Consider the following 24,067-nt stretch of genomic DNA (forward strand, 5'->3'; position numbering starts at 1 on the left):
TTCATGGGTGGTTTCCTGACTTGGAAAGTCATCTGCCTGGGCTTCCATTTCTATCAATGAATCTACTTGCCTTCTCCGGGATAATGACATGAGACAAAATATATTCAATATATTTCTTATAGTTTCCTTGTCTGCTCATATTTATATTTAGGTGGGAGTATGTAATTTTATGGGGCTTCCCTGGTGGTTCAGCAGTAAAGAATCTGCCTGCAATGCAGGAGACCCGGGTTGAATCCCTGGGTCAGGAAGATCCCCTGGAGGAGGGCATGGCAACCCACTCTTGTATTCTTGCCTGGAGAATCCCATGGACAGAGGAGCCTGGTGGGCTACAGCCCATAGGGTGGCACAGAGTCAGACACGACTGAACGACTAAGCAGCAGCAGCAGCATGCCATTTTCTGTGTCGTACTCTTATGTCATGCTGCTAAAACTTTTTGTTGATTCGCTTAAGAGATAGCTTAAAAACATATCATGGTGACAATGATAGCAATGATGAGGAATTAATGAGAAATATTCAACATAACAGTTAATATAAATATTAAACTGCATCAGGTTACCTGCCAGGTTTGTTTCCTCTAGAGCTCTATCCACTTCTTCCTTTTGCTATTTCTGGCAATAGGAATTTAAAAATATGACTTTTTGTCTTTTGAATAATGAACTTATTTTGCAGAAAACGGGTTTAGTGGTCTCAGTTTGGTCTTTAGTGGTTTTATCATTTTAGCTTCTAGAAATGTGCCACTCTACATTCGAATTGCATGGATTTTTGTAATACATCTTGTCCCCTTAAACTCATCTTTAAATACTTCCTCAACATTGCTTGATACAAATTTTATTCTATACATTGAAAATAATGTGGACTCTACTTTTCATTCATTCCTTTAAAACTAGTATTTCTCTGTTGATTTAATCAATTAGAGTATAATCAAGCATGCTGAATTGCTTAGATCCTAAAGTGCATTGATAGTAACAGATTTTAGAGGAAAATAACACATTAAAAGTTTATGTTGATTTTCTGGTTCGTTCCGTCTTTGTGTGCCAGCTTATTGACTCTGTATCACAGGTCCTGTGATAGAAAATGCTCGCTCTGAGGTCCTGAGTTTATATGATGCAGATACAAGTCACGCCAAGACTAAACCGAGCTCGCTCTCCTTTTCCCTTCCTCCTCCCTTTCCTTTTCCTGTCTATCCTCAAGGGTTTCCCAGGTGGCACTAGGGGTAAAGAACCTGCCTGCCAATGCAGGAGACATAAGAGATGTGGGTTCAATCCCTGGGTGGGGAAGATCCCCTGGAGGAGGAGGGCATGGCAACCCTCTCCAGTATTCTTGCCTGGAGAACCCCTTGGACAGAGAAGCCTGGTGGGCTACAGTCCATGGGGTTACAAAGAGTCGGATACGACTGAAGCGACTTAACAAGCTCTATCCCCAACCCACCAATTTAAACTGTAAATAAAAGAGACACCCTGGGAGCCCCATTTGAGTTAAGGAAGGACCCACTCAGTCCAGTGACTTCCATGATGCCAGAAACTCCCCTGGGGAATTGTGAGGGGAGAGGTGGGGGGGGGGGGCAGGGTTAATTTGGGAAAGAGGCAGACACTCCAGAAGTTGTCTGCTATGAGAGAAGAGTGACCTGATTTCCTTGCTGCTCAATATATTATTTTTTTTTATTGAATTGGACCAAGAAGAGAGCTTTCAAGAGTTCAGTAATTCCTGCAATGATCTAATTTGGGGATAAATGTCTTTTTGGACAGTTATGTAATAGGAATACCAATAACCAACTTTCAGTGCAATTTTATTCAGGTCATCATTTTGCCACTCACCATCCCAAATTGTAACTAAATACTAACAGAGTGATAAGTGAAAGTCCATGTGTTTCCTTAAAAAAAAAAAATACTCCGAATTTTGGATGAAAAAAAAGTAAATTTCTTAGTCCTTGGGGGGAAAAAAAACAAAAGCTTCAGAGTTTGTTAGGAAAACTTGCAAGATTCTTGGCATTCAAATCGCTTTTACAAAGCAATACTGGGATGAGTCAAGTGTAATTGAATCAGGAACATATGGATTAAATTCTCCTGTAAATATACACGGGTATAAATACGAAGGGGACGAGAACTTGCCAGATGGGTTACCAAAACAAAACACTTTCAAAATAACTCAAGATCGTCAACAGACCCCAAACACAGCTGTGTTCTCTTATGTCTGAAAAAATGCATTTTCCCTTGGATGTCTTGATATGTTAATTTAATTTTTGTTGAGTGCCTACAGCACATCAGATACCCTAGAAAGCTCACCACGTCTGCAAGAAGGTTTCCTATTTGGAAACCTAGACTCTTCATGAAATGATCAGTGCACTCCTCTTCCTGCTTTTCCACACCTATTTTGAATAATTGTTTACGTCTGTGCAGTAATGGGAGTCCCTGACAGTCCTGTGTCTGCAATAGATCTTTATGGCTCTGACCCACTTAACAGGAGTAAACTTCTTGGAGAGGGTGAACTCTGATTTGGTTTTTACCGGAGTAAGTGCTGCCTGGCAAGAGGCCCCCAGGGCCATAGGAACAGCCAACACCAGTTCTACAGACACCGAGTTTGCCGGCTGTTTACTGCTGAAACAGAGTGATCAGAGCTTCATTTATATGTGTTGACTTCTTCACTTTTTCTAAGACTAGAGTTTTCTCACGGAGTCTGGGTGATTTTATGAGATTTGGAATTTTCCCATTATTTCCACATTTGTCTTTCAACACAGTGAATTAGAGTTCAGGTTATATCACACATGAGAACTTTCTAGCTCTCCTGAGTTCTACCCTGGGCAGCACACAGCCCACCAGGCCGAGGTTAGCCTCTCGAAGCTGGCTTCTGGAAGGGGGTTGCTTATTTCACTCCCTGTGGCCACCAGATTCCTGACAACAAAGAGCCATCAGGATCTGTCCGGGCCATTAAATTTCAAGTACAGTATCTCAGGGTGTTTATTACTCCAGGGTTTACAAAGGCAACAAAAGATACGTTGATCACAATTGAGAATCATGTTACATTATGTCAGGCTTCCCTGGTGGCTCAGACCATAAGGAATCCGCCTGCAATGAGGGAGACCTGGGTTCGATCCCTGGGTCAGCAAGATCCCCTGGAGAAGGAACAGCTACCCACTCCAGAATTCTGGCCTGGAGAATCCCATGGACAGAGGAGCCTGGCAGGCTACAGTCCATGGGGTCGTAAAGAGTCAGACATGAGTGAGTGGCTTTCACTTCACTTACATTAGGAAATACAATAGATATCATTTTTACTATACAAGAAATGAGGAGTTGGGACTTCCCTGGTGGTGCAGTGGTTAAGAATCCACCTTCCAAAGCAAGAGACTCAGGCTCCATCGCTGGTCAGGGAACTAAGATCCCCGTTGCATTGGGGCAACTAAGCCCACTCGCCATAACCAGAGAGTCTGTGCTCCGCATCTAGAGAAACCATCGAGCTACAACAAAGAGCTCAAGTGCCACAGTGAAGACCCAGCGCAGTCAAAATTTAAAAAAAGAAAGAAAGGAAAGAAATGAGACGTTCACGTATCTAACTAGATCTAGCAGACAGGGAGACGACATGAACTTCCTGCCTCACCTCCCCAGAAATCCTCTGGAAACCTGGTCAGTGTGCTAAGAGAACAGTCTCTCCTCTAGACTGAAATCCTTTGTCTGCTTTTTTCCAAATTCTGCTGAAGTTTGTCTGCATGTTCCTGAGTGAATCTGTGTAGGATGTTTCTAACTGGTCCTCACGACTACTGGCACAAAAGCATCAGCCTCTGCCTGTACGATTTCTCAAAAATGGCAATTAACATAGACTTTAATCGGCGATGCTCCAACACTGACCTGAGAATTCTGCTTTCTAGAAAGTGATCCTCCGGAATTGTTCAGGTGACCGTCTTCCTCTGGGAGAGTTTCTCTTTCCACCGGAGAGGTCCTCCCCTCAGCTGATATGGCCTGCCTTCTGTTTTCTGTACAACCTCTTCAGCTCTGCTGGGATCTACCATCCTCGTGCTGCTGGCCAAATGGTGCAGCAGTGAATGGGTTTATCCTCAAGGCAGCCAAGCAAGGAAGCCAGAGAACAAATCTCAAACCCGTCTCCCCTGAGGGCAGAGGCTGGGGTATTTACGGGGCGACAGAGAGTGGAGAGTGTGGGGAACATGGATTGGAAATCAGAAAAAGGTGAGGTCATCACTATCTGTACAGACGCATCTAAGCTGTGGGCTTCCTCACATGACACAGGCTCAGAAAATAGTGCTGTTAGCATAGGTGGTGCAGTGGGAAGGAGTCTGCCTGCCAAAGCAGGAGACGCAAGAGATGCGAGTTCCATCCTCGAGTCAGGAAGATCTCCTGGAGAAGGAAATGGCAAACCACTCCAGTATTCCTGCCTGGGACATCCCATGGACAAAGAAGCCTGGCAGGCTACAGTTCATAGGTCGCAAAGAGTCGGACACGACTTAGCGACGCACAACAGCTCAGTTTGAGGATGGAGTCTGGGGCCCTCTGATGTCAAATGTCACTGAGCAAACACCAGCCATGTCCAGTTGGAGGGTCAGTGGTCCTAACCAGCCTTAATGGGCTGCAGCGGAACTGGACACAGCTGACTCCAAGTCCCTGAGAAACAACTTGGGCAAAAGTCTATTTAGGCTACGTGGCACTTGGAGTTCATGCAAGTTTTCTGTAGTGAAATTAAAGGCACTTCATCAGTGAAGACAATTTGCAGGTGTGATGGATCTAAGGGATGATTATGCTCAATTTCAGAGAGCAATAGAAAACTGTGAGCACAGAAAAGTAACTTCTCCAGCTGAAGGTAGATTTTCCCCACCACACCCCCTTTTCACCCTATGGGGGAGTTCAGCTCAGTGAGTATTTATGAGGTGGCTGCTATGTTGCCAACACTGGCCTAGGTGCCAGGGGTATAAAGAGGGACAGGACACGGTCTCTGCCTTCCTAAGGCACAAGATCTACTGGGGAAATTAGAAATCTGTGTGGTGGGTCAGGAAGATCCCCTGGAGAAGGGATAGGCTACCCACTCCAGTATTCTTGGGCTTCCCTGGTGGCTCAGATGGTAAAGAACCCATCTGCAATGTGGGAGGCCTGGGTTCGATCCCTGGGTTGGAAAGATCCCCTGGAGGAGGGAGTGGCAACCCACTCTGGTATTCTTGCCTGGAGAATCCTCATGGACAGAGGAACCTGGTGGGCTCCAGTCTATAGGGTTGCACAGAGTCGGACACGACTGAACAGCTAAGCACAGTGGTGGGTGCAGAGAAGGATGCCCAGTCCTGGGAGGTGGGCAGGGAAGGGGGCAGTTCTCCAGAGAGAGGTGTGTTAGTTCTCTGTGGTTGCTGTAACAAATACCCACAAGCTGGGTAGCTTAAAGTGATGCACATTTATCTCCTGTGGTTTCAAGATCAGAAGTCTGAGACGGGGTTCATTAGGTTGAAATCCAGACATTGAGCAGGCTGCCCTAGGGGAGAACCCTGCCCTTGCCTTCACCAGCTTCTTGGGCTGTAGTTCTTGGCTGGTGGCCCTTTTCTCCAAGAACAGCATCATAGCATCTTCAAGTCTCTGCTCCATCTTCACCGCACCTCCCCTTTGGTGTAGTAAAGCCTCCTATACTTCATTTCTTACTAGTTGCAATTAGTGGCCACCCAGATAATCCCGGATAACGTCTCCATCTCAAGACCCATGACTTAATCACACCTGCAAAGTCTTAGAACCTGGTGTCTTTGGAGGGGGGGCCACCCTGCAGCCCTGAGGGTGGGAAAGTCTTCTTTCTCAGGAGACTGGAATAAGTATTCCAACAGAAGGAACGACCTCAGAGAGCATGTAGCCTGGCTCTGTGAGGAGCTGTGGGAACCATTCGTAGTTTAGTGTTATTGGAGCATAAAATGTGAGCCAGGAGGGAGGGGCTGGCTTGGAAAGGATGACATGTGCCAGGCAAAGTCACTTGGGTTTTATTTTGTAGGTTCTAGGCAGTGGTCGCCAAGCTTTTTGGCACCAGGCACCTGTTTCGTGGAAGACAGTTTTCCCACGGCAGGGTGGGAGTTGGTTTCAGGATGACCCAAGCACATTATATTTATTGTGTGCTTCATTTCTATTATTGTTACATCAGCTCCACCTCAGATCATCAGGCATTAGATCCCGGAGTTTGGGGACCCCTGTTCTAAGGCATCTAGGAAGCCTTTTCAGTAGGGCAATGATGTGGTCGGATTAGCCATTTAGAGAGATCATTCAGGCAAACAGATACAGTCAGAGATCTTGAGTCTGAAACACAACAGGGGTTAGGATGAGAAGATGTACTGAAAAAGGAAGCTCTCCCAATCTGTAGAAACATCACTAACTGGAAGGTGGGGGCGCGGGAAAGAGAAATCTGGGATGATCCTCAATTTCCTGCCCAGGTGCAGAGTGGCACATTAAATATAAGTGAGTACACAGAGTAAAAATACGTTCAAGGAAGAAAAAAATTGGTATTTAGTTTGTGTATAATTTGAAGGTAATCGGTGGGCAGGACCAGTTTCAGGAGCTTGTGGCCTGTGCCGTCACTCAGAGTCCCACACGTAAAGGAGCCTCTCACCTGGTTTCATGTCCGGCTATAACCATCTTGAAAGTCTGAATCGCTTTTAAACAAAAGGCACTATATTTTTATTGTGCACTGGGCCCCACAAATTATTTAGCCAGTTCTGCTACTGGGTTAAGAACTCAGTGCTGGAGCAGCAAAAGATCTGAACAAGGGTTTCCTTGGGTTCACAATCTTTCCCAGGAGCAAAATCCCACCTTCTCATTCCCAATGACCCACTTCCACCCCAACAGTACATGCCCCTGGAGAAAGCCATGGACCCCCCTCCAAAAATGGGGCTCTTGAAGCAAAGCTCAGTGAATAAAAAAGGCCCTGATGTGGGCTCGATCTTCTCCAGCAGCCTCAGTTCAGAGGCACAGGAGTTAAATACGAGAGCCTGGAGGTTTTCGTGAGAGTAAATTTGGTGACCAGAAGAGACATCCCATGCAGCGTGTTAATTCCTCTTGACTGAGGAAGCATTGTGACACTCCTCAGTGACAGAAGAGCAGAAATGAACATTCAGAGGATTAATTTTGGTGTGCTCTGGAATGCTCCAGAATTAGCAGAAGGGGCACTGCCCCTCCCCCACCCCATCTCTGCCTCCTCCACCCTCCTTCCCACCCCCTCTACTCCCCAAACCCCCCACCCTCTGTAAGGCGGAGCTAGCTCACTTTCTCTTGCAAAGTCAGGCTCACCCAGGTTCAGAACAAGCCCCAGCATGGGACAAGCCCCTGCTCTAAAAGACACCTGCCTAAATATCTTCTTTTTGAAAGTGTGAAAGTGTTAGTCATTCAGATTGTGTCTGACTCTTTGTGATCCCGTGGACTACAGCCCACCAAGATCCTCTGTCCGTGGGATTTTCCAGGCAAGAAAACTGGAGTGGGTTGTCATCTCCTCCTCCAGGGGATCTTCCCCACCCAGGGATCAAACCTGCAGTCTCGTGCATTACAGATGGTCTCCTGTACTGCAGGCAGATTTTTACCGTCTGAGCCACCAGGGAAGCCCATCTTTGCTTTACCTAGATGGTAAAATCAAGTCGGCTACTTTTTTCCAGCTACCAGATCTTGGTGTCCTGGTTTTAGCTTTGATCCTGCCTTCATTTGTTATCTGGACTTAATCCTTTGCCTTCTGAAGGGCTTGGGGTCACCCCACACTGTAAGCTTCACGTTCTGTTTTTAATCAAGTGACACTGAGGAGTCAGGCAGAGACCCACGGGACAGAGACCCTATGTCTCAGGTCTTACTGCTTTCCAGGTCCAGAAATTCTTTCTGGAAATAGAAAGGAAACTCCAACTCAGAATATACAGGTGCATAAACCAGAAAGAGAAATTTATTTTAATAGTAGGAGTGAGCAAGGGAAGTAACCAGTTTCTTTCTAGAGATAGGAGTGCTGGCAAATTCTGGCTACTTTTGGATATCAAGGTATGCAGGACACTAAATTATTTATTCGAAAGTTATTTAGAGCAACAGGAGATGGATTTTCCTAAGGGATAGTTTATCCTCCAGGACACAATGAAACTAAGATCCACCCTCAAACTATGCAGAGAGTAGAAGCCGGGTGTCTAGCAGACTTGGGAACTCCCTTCCCTGGACACTTGGCAGAAACGGTGCAGTGGGTTCCCTAAACCAGCTAATCTTCCTCGAGGAAGACTCTGTAGAGGCCCTGGGCTGGAACCACTTTGGGGAAGTCTAGTTCTCTCAGTAACCACGTGGCGACCCATACTAGTCCCAGGGGACTCCCAGCAGGACAGAAAATCCATCTTTATTGTGTTCAGATACTATTTCAAGGCCGTTTGTTATAACACTTAGCGTCTCTTGACTCATAGAGAAACTATCCAATAAGCTACGACAAGCACTTAATTTTGGGGGGTCCTCTTTGAAGACTGTGCCAGCAATTCCCATTTTATGGCTATGCTCTTTTTTCCAGACAAAATAAAAAGCAATTGAATCATTTTATACTTTAGCCAATTTCCCATTGACTTACTACTAATACAATTGATTGGCTAAGGCTTTGTGCTTACTGGGACGACCTCCCCAGCCACCTACTGGGAATCTCAACTCTGGAATTAGCTCAACTGTCTGGTCTCTGGAGGATGCACCAGTTCTCCAAAAGCTGATCTTATTTAGCAAATGTTTCAAGCCTTTTTTTTTTTTCATTAAAAATTTTTTTTAATAACTTCTTTTTAAAATTGAATACATTTTTAAGAAATAGAATATATAAAACATAAGGAAAATTAAAATCACACAAAACTCTATAAGCCAATATTTTTGTGAATATTCCTCTTTCCCCTTCATATACAAGCATGCATACTAACAGATATATAGGAATACATACATAGATCTACATACATATATGAATATATACATACACACAAATACGGTGACTGTGTTGTGTGTATGTGTGCATAGTGTTATTTTTTAAACAGAGTGGGCTCTTACTACTTTTTGTAAGTGATTCTATATTTATTTGCTTATCTGGCTGCATTGGGTCCTAGTTGTGGCATGAGGGATCCTTCGTTTCAGTGCACAGGCTCTTTAGTTGAGGCTTGGGGGCTCAGTAGTTCTGGCTCACAGGCTTAGTTGCTTTGTGGCACGTGGCACCTTAGTTCCCCAACCAGGGATCGAACCTGAGTCCCCAGCATAGCAGGCAGATTCTTAACCACTAGACCACCAGAAGTCTCTCCTACTACTGTTGCAGGTATTTTTTTCCCCATTTCATTATCTTTTAACTTTGTGGGGTTTTTTTCATATTAAAGATGTTATGCAAACAAATGTATCACTTTTCTTGGGCTTCAGGATGTCTCATGATGCTTTCAACCTCAATTCCATGCTTTTTGCTTAAGTTTTATGTTTTCATGTTTTACACACAATCTCAAATTTTTTCTCATATAAAGATGATTAGCTCAGTTTCCGCCCCCCACAAATTATCACTAATTAAAATTACTACCATTTATTGGGCATTTACTCTGGGTCCAGCACTAAAAGGCCCCTGCTCACCCCAACTAGAGAAATGCCTGTGCAGCAACAAAGACCCTGCACAGCCAAAAATCACTAAATAAATAAAATTATTTTTAAAAAATAAGGAAGAAGACAAGCCATTTTTCTCCTCTGGCATCCCTACCCCTGCCCTCTCCAGGCCCCAGCCCTCCTGATAAGCTGGGCGTGTCTTGTGATACTGAACACTAGGAAGAAGTTCAGGGTGAGCGAGGTCTGTGCCTGAGCCTACATCAGTGTTCTTGGGAGAGACGGGCCGGTAGGAGCAGACTGTGACGTGGGGAAAGCTGGCCTTCACAGCCTCACTCTGTCTCACCTCTCAGCCTGTCCCCATCCCACAGCATCTCGCTCTATGAAATGAACAGCTGCTATGAAGCGACCCCTGCGAATGTCTCTGGTACCAGCTTGAGCACGTATTCTCTCTTTAGAGATACTTTCAGAATTAAAAATACACGCGAGGACGGACCAGTGAGAGACACTGAGCAGTGGAGGAGGCTCTGTGTCCGTGACCTCACTCACCTTGACAGCCACTTTCTCCAGGGTAAAAGCAGCTGGAAAAATCACTGTGTAAAGTATGGCCAGCATGATTGATGCAAGGAGAATTAATCTTTGCCCAAAGGATCACGCCCAGAAATTGGGGCTTGTATATTTAGCATCTTGTGAATATGATATTCCAGTAGGAGTAAGGAAGGTTTCCTGGTTATGCTGATGAGGAGAGGGAAATGAATCTGGGCAAAAAGTAGGAGTTTGTGGGGAGGGCTTGTGGATTTTTGACGCAGAAAGGAGATCATAACAGAGTTGTGAAGACCCCAGGAAGTGGATTCATAGAGATTATGGGATCTGTTCTGCAGAGGTAAAAACAGAAAGGAAAAAAAAGATTATGGAGAAATTTCTCTGTGGGATTTCAAGTGAATGGCTGGATTACTTTTAACTGAAGCCAAAAGGTTGGATCTTGGATTGAAAGAGAGGATGAAAGAGTGACCCACCCAGAGAAGTTAAGATCAGAGCAGGGCCCAAAGGGGAGAGGGGTGGGGGAGGGAAGGACTAGGAGTGTGGGGTGAGCAGATGCAGACTATTATATACAGGATGCATGAACAAGGTCCTACTGTATAGCACTACATTCAATCTCCTGTGATAAACCATAGTAGAAAAGAATATGTAGAAGAATATACATATATGTATAACTGAATCAGTTTGCAGCAGAAATTAACACAACATTGTAAATCAATTATACTTCAATAAAATTAAAAGAAAAAAAAAAAAGAAGTCAGAGCATAGCTAAGGCTCCCAGTTCTAAAAGGCTGCACTTACAGGAGAAGCCCACATTTCTTAACACAGCTGGCAGGCATAATAATTGGCCCCTGGTTGATTTCCTTCCTGCTCAAGATACTTCAGTTGCATCTACCTTTTCAAACATTTCTAAACACAGTGTGTGGTGGGGCCTCATTGTATGTATAACCCATTCTCCTACCTGGAAGGCTCTTTCTGTGCTGACTAGCAGCAGAATCCTGGCATCCTTCAGGATGTAGCCAAAACATCACCACTGCCGAGGAGCCTCCCTGACTGCATCTTCCTGCAGGCATCCGCCCTGGGCTGTGAAACACTGGGTGTGTGTGTCTATTAATATTTAATAGACACTTTATCACACTCATTTTATAGGATCCCCTCAAGGGCAGGGTGCACCCTGCTGTATCTGAGAGTCTAGCCCTGATATAATGCCTGAAAAGCGGTTGGAGTTAACACATTTGAGATAAATGGGGGTGGGTGAGGACTACAGGAAGACTCCAGAAGAGGAAGGGAATATTTCGTGACATGATTTGATGAAGATTATGAAACATACCCTTGACATAAATTTCTTTTTCTTTTCTTCAAGGTGGTGACAGTGAGAAGTGACTTATGGGCAGGATTGCCCGATGGGTGACCTGGCGTTGAAGGGGACAAGGTGTGTGCAGACACCTGTGGCTGGGGCAGTAAAGGGGCAATGGGCGTGGCTTCCCTTGTACCTTCCCACCTCCACAGAAGCAGGCAGGGTGTCCATAGAGGCAAAGCAGCCTGCACCATCCTGAGACACATCCAGCTTGTGGGCACCAAGTCCAGTTCCAGATCGGTGGTTCCCACCCAGAAAAGATTTTGCTCCGTAGCCAAACAATGTTTGAAAATGTCTGGAGCTATTCTTGGTTGAAATAACTAGTGGGTTGGGATGGTTATTTAACTTCTATATAGAAGTTATTTAAGTTCTATTTGACCCTGCTTATTTAACTTCTATGCAGAGTACATCATGCGAAATGCTGGGCTGAAAGAAGCACAAGCTGGAATGAAGATTGCTGAGAGAACTATCAATAACCTTATTTACGCAGAGACACCCTTATGGCAGAAAGTGAAGAAGAACTAAAAAGCTTCTTGATGAAAGTGAAAGAGGAGAGTGAAAAAGTTGGCGTAAAACTCAACATTCAGAAAACTAAGATAATGGCATCCAGTCCCATCACTTCATGGCAAATAGATGGGGAAACAATGTAAACAGTGAAAGACTTAATTTTGGGGGGCTCCAAAATCACTGCGGATGGTGACTGCAGCCATGAAATTAAAAGACACTTGCTCCTTGGAAGAAAAGCTATGACCAACCTAGACAGCATATGAAAAAGCAGAGACATTACTTTGCCAACAAAGGTCTGTCTAGTCAAAGCTATGGGTTTTCCAGTGGTCATGTATGAATGTGAGAGTTGGACTATATAAAAAGGCTGAGCACCAAAGAATTGGTGCTTTTGAACCGTGGTGCTGGAGAAGACTCTTGAGAGTCCCTTCGACTGCAAGGTGATACAACCAGTCCGTCCTAAAGGAAATCAGTCCTGAATATTCATTGGAAGGACTGATGCTGAAGCTGAAATGCCAGTACTTTGGCCACCTGATGTGAAAACTGACTCATTGGAAAAGACCCTGATGCTGGGAAAGATTGAAGGTGGGAGGAAAAGGGGACAACAGAGGGTGAGATGATTGGATGGCATCACCAACATGATGGACATGAGTTTGAGTAGGCTCCTGGTGATGGACAGGGAAGCCTGGCATGCTGCAGTCCATGGGGTGGCAGAGAGTTACACACAACTGAGTGACTGAACTGAACTGAGCTGAACTGGGATGGTTAGTGATAAAGAACCTGCCTGTTAAGGCAAAAGACATAAGAGATGCTGGTTCCATCCCTGAATTGGGATGATCCCTTAGAGGAGGGCATGGCAACCCACTCTGGTATTCTTGCCTGGAGAATCCCATGGACAGAGGAACCTGGTGGGCTACAGTCCATAGGGTCGCAAAGAGTCGGACATGACTGAAGTGACTTAGCACAGGGGTGTTACTGTCCTCCAGGTGGAGGCCAGGCATGCTGGTAAACAGCAGCACAGCACACAGGACAGCTCCCCAGCGAAGAGTTATCTGACCCCTTATGTTAATCACACCGAGGTGGAAGAAGCCTGCTGTCTGTCATGATGTCATGGGAGAGGTCAGTCATTCTCAGAAACACCAAGCCTGACGCTCCACTTAGCCACTCTGGGCAGGCATGCCCAGAAAGACATCAGCATCCTCCTGAGATTCTGGATCAGGCAGAGGCATAGTGACCTCGCTGCTCACTGCTCAGCACTCTCACGTGGGGGCCTGGTCTCACGCTCTGTCCCCTGCCCTAGAGCCCAGTTCCCCTCCTCTCTCTTCCTCTGGCTTTACCTGCGGCAGCACCTGCTCTGTCTGGTGTGTCCTCTGTTTCCATGGCTAATGGCCCCACCTGGACCTGGAGCTCAGCCTCTCCAGCCCCCAGCAAGACCTTCTTCAACTGCCCCCCCTCCCCCTGTATGTCCAACCTCTTCAGAATCCTGGCTTCTTCCCTGAGTCTGTCAATATACATGAGATTCTGCATCCTTTAAAAAACACTAAAGTTGTCTTAATCCAACTCTGTCAAGTTTTTACCTTATGTCCCTCCATCCTTTTACCACCTAATTTATTTCATTAATCTGAATACATACTGTCATTCTAAAAAATTACCAAAAATTTGAATAAAACTCATTAACCCATACCAGCCAGTCACAAAGAAATCTCCAGTAATTGGTTTGAAGTTTCCCTCTAGACCTCTGTCTGTGTATTCCTTCTGCTATATAATTAGATTTACTTTGTGAAGTTTTTAATTCTCCCCTAAATGGCATTATTTTGTGCGGGTTGGATGACTGTTTTTTTTTTCTCTTTTCTGTAGATAGACTGTTACCTCGGCACCATCCTAGTTCCTTCCTCTGCCCTTCCCGGTGTTACAGAGCCTGAAAGCCTGCTCCCAGACTCCCTCACCCCGAGTCTCCAGTTTAGCTTCCATTAATTTCCGGTCCTTGCTTGAGATTCGGAAGGTGAAGGAGAAGCAGAGCCTTGGTTTAGGGACAGGGCTGGAGCAGTGGGCTTCTGGGGATGCGAGCACAGTTTCTGGACACGATTCGGTTCCTCCTGGAAATCACCTGGGTGCTCAGGCAGCTGGGCTCGCCCCCACCACTGTCCTGTGACTCCTGAACTTCCTGATTCCCCAGTGTTACTGCTACCTCTCCTGACTTTGGCTCCTGCAGTCCTGTCAGCAGTTGCATTGAGTCCCAAGTCCCTGAATTAAATCACCTAAATGATGTGTTTGTGTGAGCCCCAAATCCCTGAGTTAAAACACCTGAGTGATGGGCTTTCCTGACTGAACCCTGATGGTACAGTGTAGTATTCCTTTTTCTTATTCATTTAGTAATATTAACATTAATTATTAAAAGAATATAACTGGTGAATATTATATTGATTGTATCAATAATGTGTTGATATGCGTATGATATAATTCAAGTAATAATGTGATGTAATGTGTAACCATTCAGAAATGGCATTGGGAAAGAAATCCATAAGGACAGGGCTCCAGGATTAGGTATCTGATCTGGTGGATGAGAAAGTTGTGGAAGACGGCATCCTGATAGTCCATGGCTTGGAGTAACAAGAACAGTTTAAAATTATCACCTGGAGTTGTCTGGAGTGAAAAGCATACTGAAAGGGAGGTTTTGAGGGACCAAGCAGCTGCCGGGGAACGATGATGACGGCAGAAGTAAAGACCAAAGGTGCTGAGAGTGGGCTGGTAGCTTGGATTGCCCGGCAGATGAGAAGAAAGGCAAAGACATGCTCGGTGCTCCGAACTGTCCACTAACGTCTGGTCAGAGGACCCAAGTGCTTCAGAGACAGGGGTCTCTGGTCTCTCATTGCTGTGGGCAGATGAAGAACAGACCCAATGTCTGAGACTAGAGATTCTCAAATTACAACCTCCGCCGAATTCACAGCTTCTCTGGGTTCTCTTTATGCTAATGTTAGGGAACTGGTCCGGAAAGAATGAGTACAGAGAATCTGAACTGGACATCCCTTGACAAGGAAGCAGCCCCTTTCTCTGTCTGAAGAGAAACTTCCTCTTGCTTGAAGACCCTGCAGGGTCCTCATCAGAGAGAGTTTTCTTACAAGGAATACCACATTATCCTCAAAACCCACCCTTCCACCTCTTGTAACATCCAGACCCATAACTGGAATTCAGTTCAGTTCAGTCGCTCAGTCGTGTCCGACTCTCTGTGACCCCATGAATCACAGCACGCCAGGCCTCCCTGTCCATCACCAACTCCCGGAGTTCACTCAAACTCATATGCATCGAGTCGGTGATGCCATCCAGCCATCTCATTCTCTGTCATCCCCTTCTCCTCCTGCCCCCAATCCCTCCTAGCATCAGAGTCTTTTCCAGTGAGTCAACTCGTCGCATGAGGTGGCCTAGGGTATGATAATTTGGAAATCAGACTTTGGTAATAAATACCACTGACGCTCTTCACCACTCCCCCTATAGGTCACAGGCTCTATATTTTCTTTGTGGATCTCATCACACTTGAAAGTATTAAACTCAAATTTTTGTCAGTCTGATGGAAGAAAAACGGTGTCTCTTTCTGCTTTGTCTGCATGGCCAATTATATTTTCACATGATTATTACCCTCCTGTACTCCCTTTTCTGTGAATTGCATAAACACATCCTTGTCCATTCTCATGTAAGTAATATTCATTTTTATCTAGTAATATTAATGTTAATTATTAAAATAATGGGCTTTCCTGTTGGCTCAGATGGTAAAGAATCTGCTTGCAATGTGGGAGACCATGGTTCAATCCCTGGGTTGGGAAGATCCTCTGGAGAAGGAAATGGCAACCCACTCCTGTATTTTTGGCTGGAGAATCCCATGGATGGGTTAGCCTGGAGGGCTACAGTCCATGGGGTCTCAAAGTGACCAGCAGTTTCACTTTCATTAAAGAAATATAACTAACATATATTAGCTAGTATATTGATTTTTATCAATAATATGTTGATATGCATATTATATAATCCAAGTAATAAAGTGATACAATGTATAACTAATGTATATGGTATTAATAACAATGTATGGAATATTTAATGATGATTACATATAATAGTATGATAATATTAACTGTATTAATCTTTACAAAATATCAGTTGATATTAATACAATTATTTTATTTACTATAATAATATATATTAATGTGTTATTTTCATTAAAATTATATTGATATATCATTAATATATTAGTGTCATGAAATTTATGACTTTTTGTTGTATATGTTGCTAAACTTCTTCAATAGAAGTGAATGTTGGATTACAAAGGAAGTCCCTATTCATTGCTTTTATTTACCTAACTTCCTCTTATGATTTCACTTTTGACTCTAACATCCTACAGAAATTCCTTCCATTAAAGTCTTCAGTGATCTTCAGAGTCAAATCCAAAGATTTATTTTTAATCTTGATCTGACTTATATGGAGTGTTACATGCATTCTGAACCTCTCTTCTTTCTTAAAGTCCAGCACCTGCTCTTCTGGTTCTCTTCACCCCACACACACAAAAGCGAAGGTATTAGTCACTCAGTTGTGTCTGACTCTTTGCAGCCCCATGGACTGTAGCCCATAGCCTGCCAGGCTCTGTCTATGGAATTCTCCAGGAGAGAATACTGGAGTGTATAGCCATTCTCTTCCCAAGTCTCCAACAACTGTTCATCAATCTTTTAGGCTTCGCCTCCTTTGACTTCCCTTAAGCGTTTGCATTCTCCTAGCTTCTTTTTATGGGGTGGGGAGATGCTGCATAGCATGTAGGATCTTAGCTCCCCAACCAGGGATTGAACCCACGCCCCCTACATTGGAAGGTGAAGTCTTAACCACTGGACCAGCAGGGAAGTTCCTTGTTCTGTCTGTTTCTATCTTTTGTTGTTTCCCACAGTCTTCTTTGGTGATTTCACCTAACCTCAGGTTTCAACAATCACTTAACATTGTTACAAACCAAACATATTTTCTGCATTCAAGACATGTCACTCCATTTACAGTTTTTTGTATCTGACTCTTCTGGAAATCTCCACTTCAATACCACACGGGCACACCCAGTGCAATATGTCCAAAATGGCAGTCTCACCCCTTCGCCGCCAATTTTCTCAAATTGCTTACTTTCATAGTGAAAGCTGTGATAAATATAACAGTTCATTATAGTTGTGACAAGTGTGATGAAGGAAATGTTCACTAGCGCCAGGAGACCATGTGTTAGTGAGATCTAACCTGGCTGAGAGAGTCGTGACGGGACTTCTAAAGTGAGCTTCCCTGTTGCTCAGTGGTAAAGCATCTCCCTGCCAATGCAGGAGACACAGGTTCAATCCCTGGTCCGGGAACTAAGCCCATGTGCCGCAATTATCGAGCCTGTGCTCTAGAGCCTGGGAGCCACAGGAGAAGCCACTGCAACGAGAAGCCCGCACACCGCAACTAGAGAAAAGCCCACACAACAACAAAGACTCAGCACAGCCAAAACGGAATAAACAAATAAATAAAGCTCCAAAGGATGAATAGAAATTTTCTGCACAGCAACCGAGTGGAGAGCTCGTCAGGCACAGGAAACAGCTTGTGTGAAATCTGCAAACAGCAGGGGATTTGGTGGGATCAACGGACTGAAAGGAGCTGAAAGAGCAAAGGAGGGGAGTGAGACAGGAACGCGGGACTGGGCAGTGCCGGGACCACACAGACCCCGGAACGACTAAAACGCTGGTCTGCCTAAAGCCAGAGTCAGTCCTGCCAAAAGTTAATCGCCATTCGCAGATCTGTGTTGCAAGTTTGCCTACTTGCTAAAATGTATTTGTAACCACGATATTGATACTGACGGCACTTCAGCCATCATTTAAAGATACGTACTGTCTCCTCCTGCACAGGTTTCCAGCTAAGGCCCAACAAGAGGCACCACCTTCTTGTTTCAGCTCCCACTGAACAAGCGACCTTTCTGCAGTCTATTCAGTGCCACGTGTTCCACATTTCTGAGCTTTTTCTTGGTGATTGTTCTGTTTGAAATAGCCCCCAAGCAAAGTGCAGTCTGATGTTCCTGAGCACAAGAAGGTTGTGATGTGTCTTTGGAAGAAAATATGTGTGTTTAATCAACTCTGTTCAGGCATGAGTTACAGTGCCATGTATATAGGTTTAATGTTAAGGAATTAATCATATGGGGCACCCAGAAAAAGGAAGAAGAAATTCACTGGCCTGTGCATCAGGCCGCTCCAGAAAGTACTAAGTATCTGTTGTGTGAGATGAACCTATAGGAGAGATGCAGAATTGAAACAGAGAAAAGCAGAACTAACACCATGTCGGAACTGCCTGCATCATTCCTCAGCCTACATATCCCATCACTTTAGCTCTGCACATAAAGAGTTAAATTTTAGAGAAATGTTGCTTGAGCATGACTAGCTCTTTAAGGTACCTGAGGAAAGTTCCTATAACACTGGCCAGGGTTAGTTATGGCTGCTACTTGTAGATAAGCTTACTTTCAGTCTAGAAGCCTTGCTGAGATAAGAGATAAGAATGCTAAAGTAAAAATAACTGCTAACAACTTGAAATTTTTGCAGGAGATTTGTGACACAGCCTATAGGAACAAATAGAAGAACAGAGACATATTATGCTTCCTTGAAGCCTAGGTGTCCCCAAGAAGTCTTCATGTTTACCCTTTCAATCTTGACTCCTCTAACTTCCCCTTTTCCCTTAGCATAAAAGAAGCCTGGATGCTCTTCCGAGCTAAGATGCTTCTTTAGAACATTAGCCCACAATCTTCTTGGTTTGCTGGTTTTCCGAATAAAGTCACTATCTCTTGCCCCAACATTTTGTCCCTTGACTTACTGGCCTGTTTTGTGGAAAGTGGTACAAGTAAAACAGATTCAAAAAAGAAATACACAGTGGATATCATTGCTGTGAGGCCATGAAAGCCAAAGAAATTTACTATCGCATTCCCTAGCATCAGGAAAACATTAAACTCCTGTGGGCCAGTGGTGGCTCATGCATTTCAAAAGCCAGTATAGCATGAAAAACGTGAAACTTTCAGATACGGCAGGCTCTGCAGGGCAGGAGGCTGGGGAAGAACTTTTTAAAATGTCTGCTAAGTGTTCTGTGTAGGTCTTCAGGACTGAGGAGATGGGCTTGTTTCACAAGGATGTTGGCAGATACAGAACACGAGTGGTGTTTTGGTCGATGACAACACAGGCCGGAAGCTCACGGGGATGTCATCCTCTTTTTCCCGTTGGAGGCGTAGCTCAGTGTTACTGGATTCAACATTAGTGGTGACCCTGTAGGACATTCAGTTCAGTTCAGTCGCTCAGTCGTGTCCGACTCTTTGCAACCCCATGAATCACAGCACGCCAGGCCTCCCTGTCCATCACCAACTCCCAGAGTTCACCCAAACTCATGTCCATCAAGTCGGTGATGCCATCCAACCATCTCATCCTCTGTCATCCCCTTCTCCTCCTGCCTTCAATCTTTCCCAGCATCAGGGTCCTTTCCAATGAGTCAGTTCTTTGCATCAGGTGGCCAAAGTATAATTATCATGAATAACGGAGCCTGTATGGATGGGAGAAGGGAGAGTAGCACCTCCTGTTGAGGTTTTTTCCAAAAATATTTTTATTTATTTATTTATTTTGGCTGTCCTGGTCTTCGTTGCTCTGAGGGCTGCTAGTGGTGGCGTGTGGGAGCTACTCTTCATTGCTGTGTGTGGGCTTCTCATTGCGGTGGCTTCTCTTGGGGAGCACAGGCTTGGAAGCACGTGGGCGTCGGTAGTCACGGTTCCTGGGCTCTCGACCACAGACCCAGTAGTTGAGGCGTGCGGGCCTACTTGCTCCTCTGCCTGTGGGATCTTCTTGGTCCAGGGATCAAACCTGTGTCTCCTTCACTGGCAGGCGGATTCTTTACCCCTGAGCCACCAGGGAAGTCCAGCACCTTCGCTTTTAGACCTAAGAATTCCCTCAATATTTTTTCTACAGTCTTCATGGTTCTAGGTTCTGATGGTTTCAGAGTCAAATGTGTCTGTACTGTGGTGAGTGTATGTGTGTGTGTGTTTGTGTGTGTGTGTGTGTATGGGGGTCAGGGTAAGGAATCTCCCATAAACTCACAATGTCATCTGCACTGCTGGTCACTGTAATTAGGTGGTTTCCCTTCTAACCTCCTCTGAACTAGTTTTCATGCCTGTTACTCCACTGAAAATGACTGTCAACTTCACCAGTGACCTCCTTATTGCCAAACCCAATGAGTCTCTGACTTCAAAGTTCTCTAATTCTTAGTAACTTCTGACTTAGTTGACCACTGTTCTATTTTGAAACTCTTCTCTCGGTTCTATGATATCTTTGTCTCACTCTACTTTTTTTTATTTCCTTTTAGGTCTCATTTGCTAAGTTCTTCTCTGTGTGTGTGTGTTAGTCAATTTGTCCTATCCGATTCTTTGCAACCGCATGGACTGTAGCCCTCCAGGCTCCTCTGTCCAACTGGAGTGGGTTGCCATTTCCTTCTCCAAGGGATCTTCCTGACCCTGGGATCGAACCCGGATCTCCTGCATTGCAGGCAGATTTTTTACCATCTGCACTATAGGGAAGTCCCTAAGTTCTTTTCGATTCAATCATTAAAATTTGATCCTCCTCAAAACTTGGTTCTGGGTCTTCTCTTCAATACCTAAATATTTTTATCCACTGCAGTATCTTCACTTACATTATACACGTCGCAATTCCTAAATTCGTATCTTTAGTTACATCTCTCTCCCCAGCCTCAAAGTCACACATCCAACCACACATGTGGCACCTACCACCTGGCGTCTTCACAGATACCTCCAGGTCCATGCATCCAAAACAGGACTCCTGACCGTCACCTCACAGCTCCAGGGTTCTTCTCCAGTCCCACTCTTGGCTCTCCCCCTATAACAACAAATGGTGATACATTCACCCAGGAGCCGGAGTTAGAAATCTAGAAGTCATCCTTGACTCTTCTCTTGCTCATCTCTTGCCTCCAGGTCAATCCTTCAGAAATTCTACCTCTAGATATACTTCAGCTCCAAGATCTCCTTCCTCCATATCTGCTATCCTGGGTGTCCATCGTGTTGCAGGTGAGAGAGAAGAACCGTGGACAGGATCAGGTTTCTTAATCTCGGGTTTGTGACCCTAGAAGAGAGAGAAAGCGTCTCTCTCCCAGCATTAACGTATGAAACCCCAGAGAAAGGGCCAGGTTTGGGTCACTTGCCGATCATTTGACTGGGGAGGCGTGATGTTGTGGTTTTTCAGGCCTTGCTTCTCTGTCTAACACAGTGGCCAGGGATCCAAGGAATGTGATTAGAATCCCTGGAGACACGTGGAGGAGAAACAGCCATTCCCAAAAGGATGGTGGTGCTGTTATCAGAAGAAGACAAAGATGACACCGTGAAGAGTTGGGGTGAGCAGCCTAGACTAACCTGTCTGATTAGTGCTTTGCTGTCCTGTGTACACATCCCAGAGGGACCAGAACACTGGGCGTACTTGACTCCTAAATGACTTGGCGTCATCGTAATGCCGATGAGCTTTGAGGATTTCCTGGAATGGTGTTGTGTAGTGCTTACAAGTCAGATGGAGCCTTTAGGACTTTGAAAACCCTCTACGAGATTCTGTTGAGTGAATGGGTCAGGTGATAAGTGGAAGCTGTCTACCTTTGAGTTCTTTTTCAGTCTCTTAGGATACTTTCAGCTGAGTTCCCCAGATTGGCAGAATACATTAATGTCCATTCTACTCTCTGAACTGTGATGTACAATTATACACATGAGAAAATCCGCACTCGAAGAGCTAAACAGTAAGACCTATATAAAAAGAGATCAAACTAGTTTTCTTCCACCTCAAGCCCACCTCCAAACACCCTCAGTAATTCAGATTAATCTAATCCACTAAAATGCATGAGTTGAACATTTCAAGAATTAGGAAGTGCAACTGGAATTGTGACTTCCCCAAACAGAAACCAGTTAAGAGAAGCCTCCCAGGGTCAGAGAGAACAATTCTAATCATTCATGTTCTTCTACTGAATGACCAGCAGAGGGAGAACAAGATGACAAATTAAACCAGAGGCTTGGCCAAGGCTGAGGAGGGGCTTTTCTTCAAGTTCACACAGAAGCAACTCGCAAACATGATCCCTAACTCAGGGAGTGAGAAAAGAGCGAATACTGTGTTGACTTAACCCTGGCATTTTCAGGTTGTTTCTAGAGATCTTAATCTGTGGTAAAGACGAAATCCTTGCAGCCAGGACCCACTCAAAAAAATCAGTCTCCTAGAGACAACTTGGGGCAAGATGGGCCACGTGGAGAAAACCAACATATTTTTATTCTAATGATAGGACTTCGCAGGCTTGTAGCAACTGGAACCTAACCTCCCTTAAATACTTAAGTAATCACAAGGTCCTTAGGTTTGAAGGGGAAAGAACTGATTTTCATATACCCTAAGTTTCCAACTGAAGTCATACAGAAGCATTATGGGAAGAAAAGACAAGATTTCATAAATCTTGATGCTGGATAAAGGTGAGCACGTTCTATTAAAAATTTGAATATATAATGTATGGTCTCTGCTCTGGTTGGTTGCCTTGTAGGTCTTTTGGGCACAGTATTTGTTATACTGTAATTCAGTGTGTCAAAGATCAGTTATAGTCACTCACTAGATGAGAAATTTTATTATAAAATCCAGTTTGGGGACTTCCCTCGTGGTCCAGTGGTTAAGAATCCACTTGCCGATGCAAGGATCGCAGGTTTGATCCCGGGTCCAGGAAGACCCCACATGCTGTGGAGGAACCAAGCCCAAGTGCCACAAGTACTGAAGTTCTTGGTCGTAGAGCCCATTCTCCACAACAAAAGAAGCCACCACGGCGAGATGGCTGGGCAAAGCAACGGAGAGTAACCTCCACTTGCCCCAGCTGGGGAAAGCCCGCTCAGTAACGACAACCCAGTGCAGCCAAAGCTAAGTCAATAAACGAGAGTATGTGTAAGTCCAGTCTAACTCAACTCTTTGTGACCCCATGGATTGCAGCCTGCCAGGCTCTTCTGTCCATGGGATTTCCCAGGCAAGATTACTGGAGTGGGTTGCCATTTCCTTCTCCAGGGAATCTTCCCGACACAGGGGTCAAACACATGTCTAAGAATTGCTAAATGCTAAAAATATAGTTTTTACAATATATAGATAAATAAATAAAACCCAGTTTGGGCAAAAACATGGGGAAATAGATCACCATGTATACACGGTTGGCTGGAGTGTAAATTGGTACAACTTTTGGAAAGCAGTTAGGCAAACCTCCCTTTGTGTGAACAGCCTACATAACCCTTCATTCTCATTTCTGTAAAAACACTAGTAAGTGTTCAAAAATATATGTACAAGAATGTTGATCATAGCACTCCTTGTACCAGCTACACTTTAGAAAGAGCTTATGGCTCCATTAATGAATCCATGGAGGAGGTGACAGATAAGGGGCACTGTGTGCTGTGTGGTTCTTCATGTTTCCTTTAATCCTCACTGAAACATTTTGTTACAACACAGTTTGCATTAGTTCACATTCTTATTCCCTGCAGTCTAACTGCTCTTCTTGCTCTGCTGTTGGAAAAATAATAAGGAAAATGTGTATTTACTGATGTGAAAAAATATCTATAACACAGTTAAGATTTTTCAAAGTCAGCTGTTGAATATGTATGAATAGTATAATCACATAAAAACTACGTGACAATCTATTGATAGAACATGTTATGTTGTTAGACACGGTTTCCTCTGGGGAGGGCACTGAGGGATGAAAGTGAAAGATAAGCAGGTTTGCCTTTTGCCACATGCAGGTGTGTGCTTTTTATGTACACAAACACAAATTTCTGCTATAGAGATTTTTAAATACCGAAGCAAAAGCTTACTTATCTAGCTCTTCCACCTGGGACATCTAAGCCAGCTCTGTCGTGAGGGAGCCATAAAGAAGTCACACAGAAGTTTAGGTCTGAAAGATCAAAGAAAGCAAAGCCATGGAACTGCAGTGGATCAACTGAATTTTTTTAGTGACTCTTCAGACCTGGATTAGAACCAGCGATATAGATTAACTGATTGACCTGACAATCCTTGGACTCAACTAATTTTATATCAGATGCTGATTCTAAACCAGATAGCTGAGAAGGGTGGATCCACATGTAATT

This window comes from Moschus berezovskii, chromosome 15, assembly GCF_049115385.1.
Source record: "Moschus berezovskii isolate FMDL1 chromosome 15, NW_MosBer_1.0, whole genome shotgun sequence".
Lineage (NCBI taxonomy): Eukaryota > Metazoa > Chordata > Mammalia > Artiodactyla > Moschidae > Moschus > Moschus berezovskii.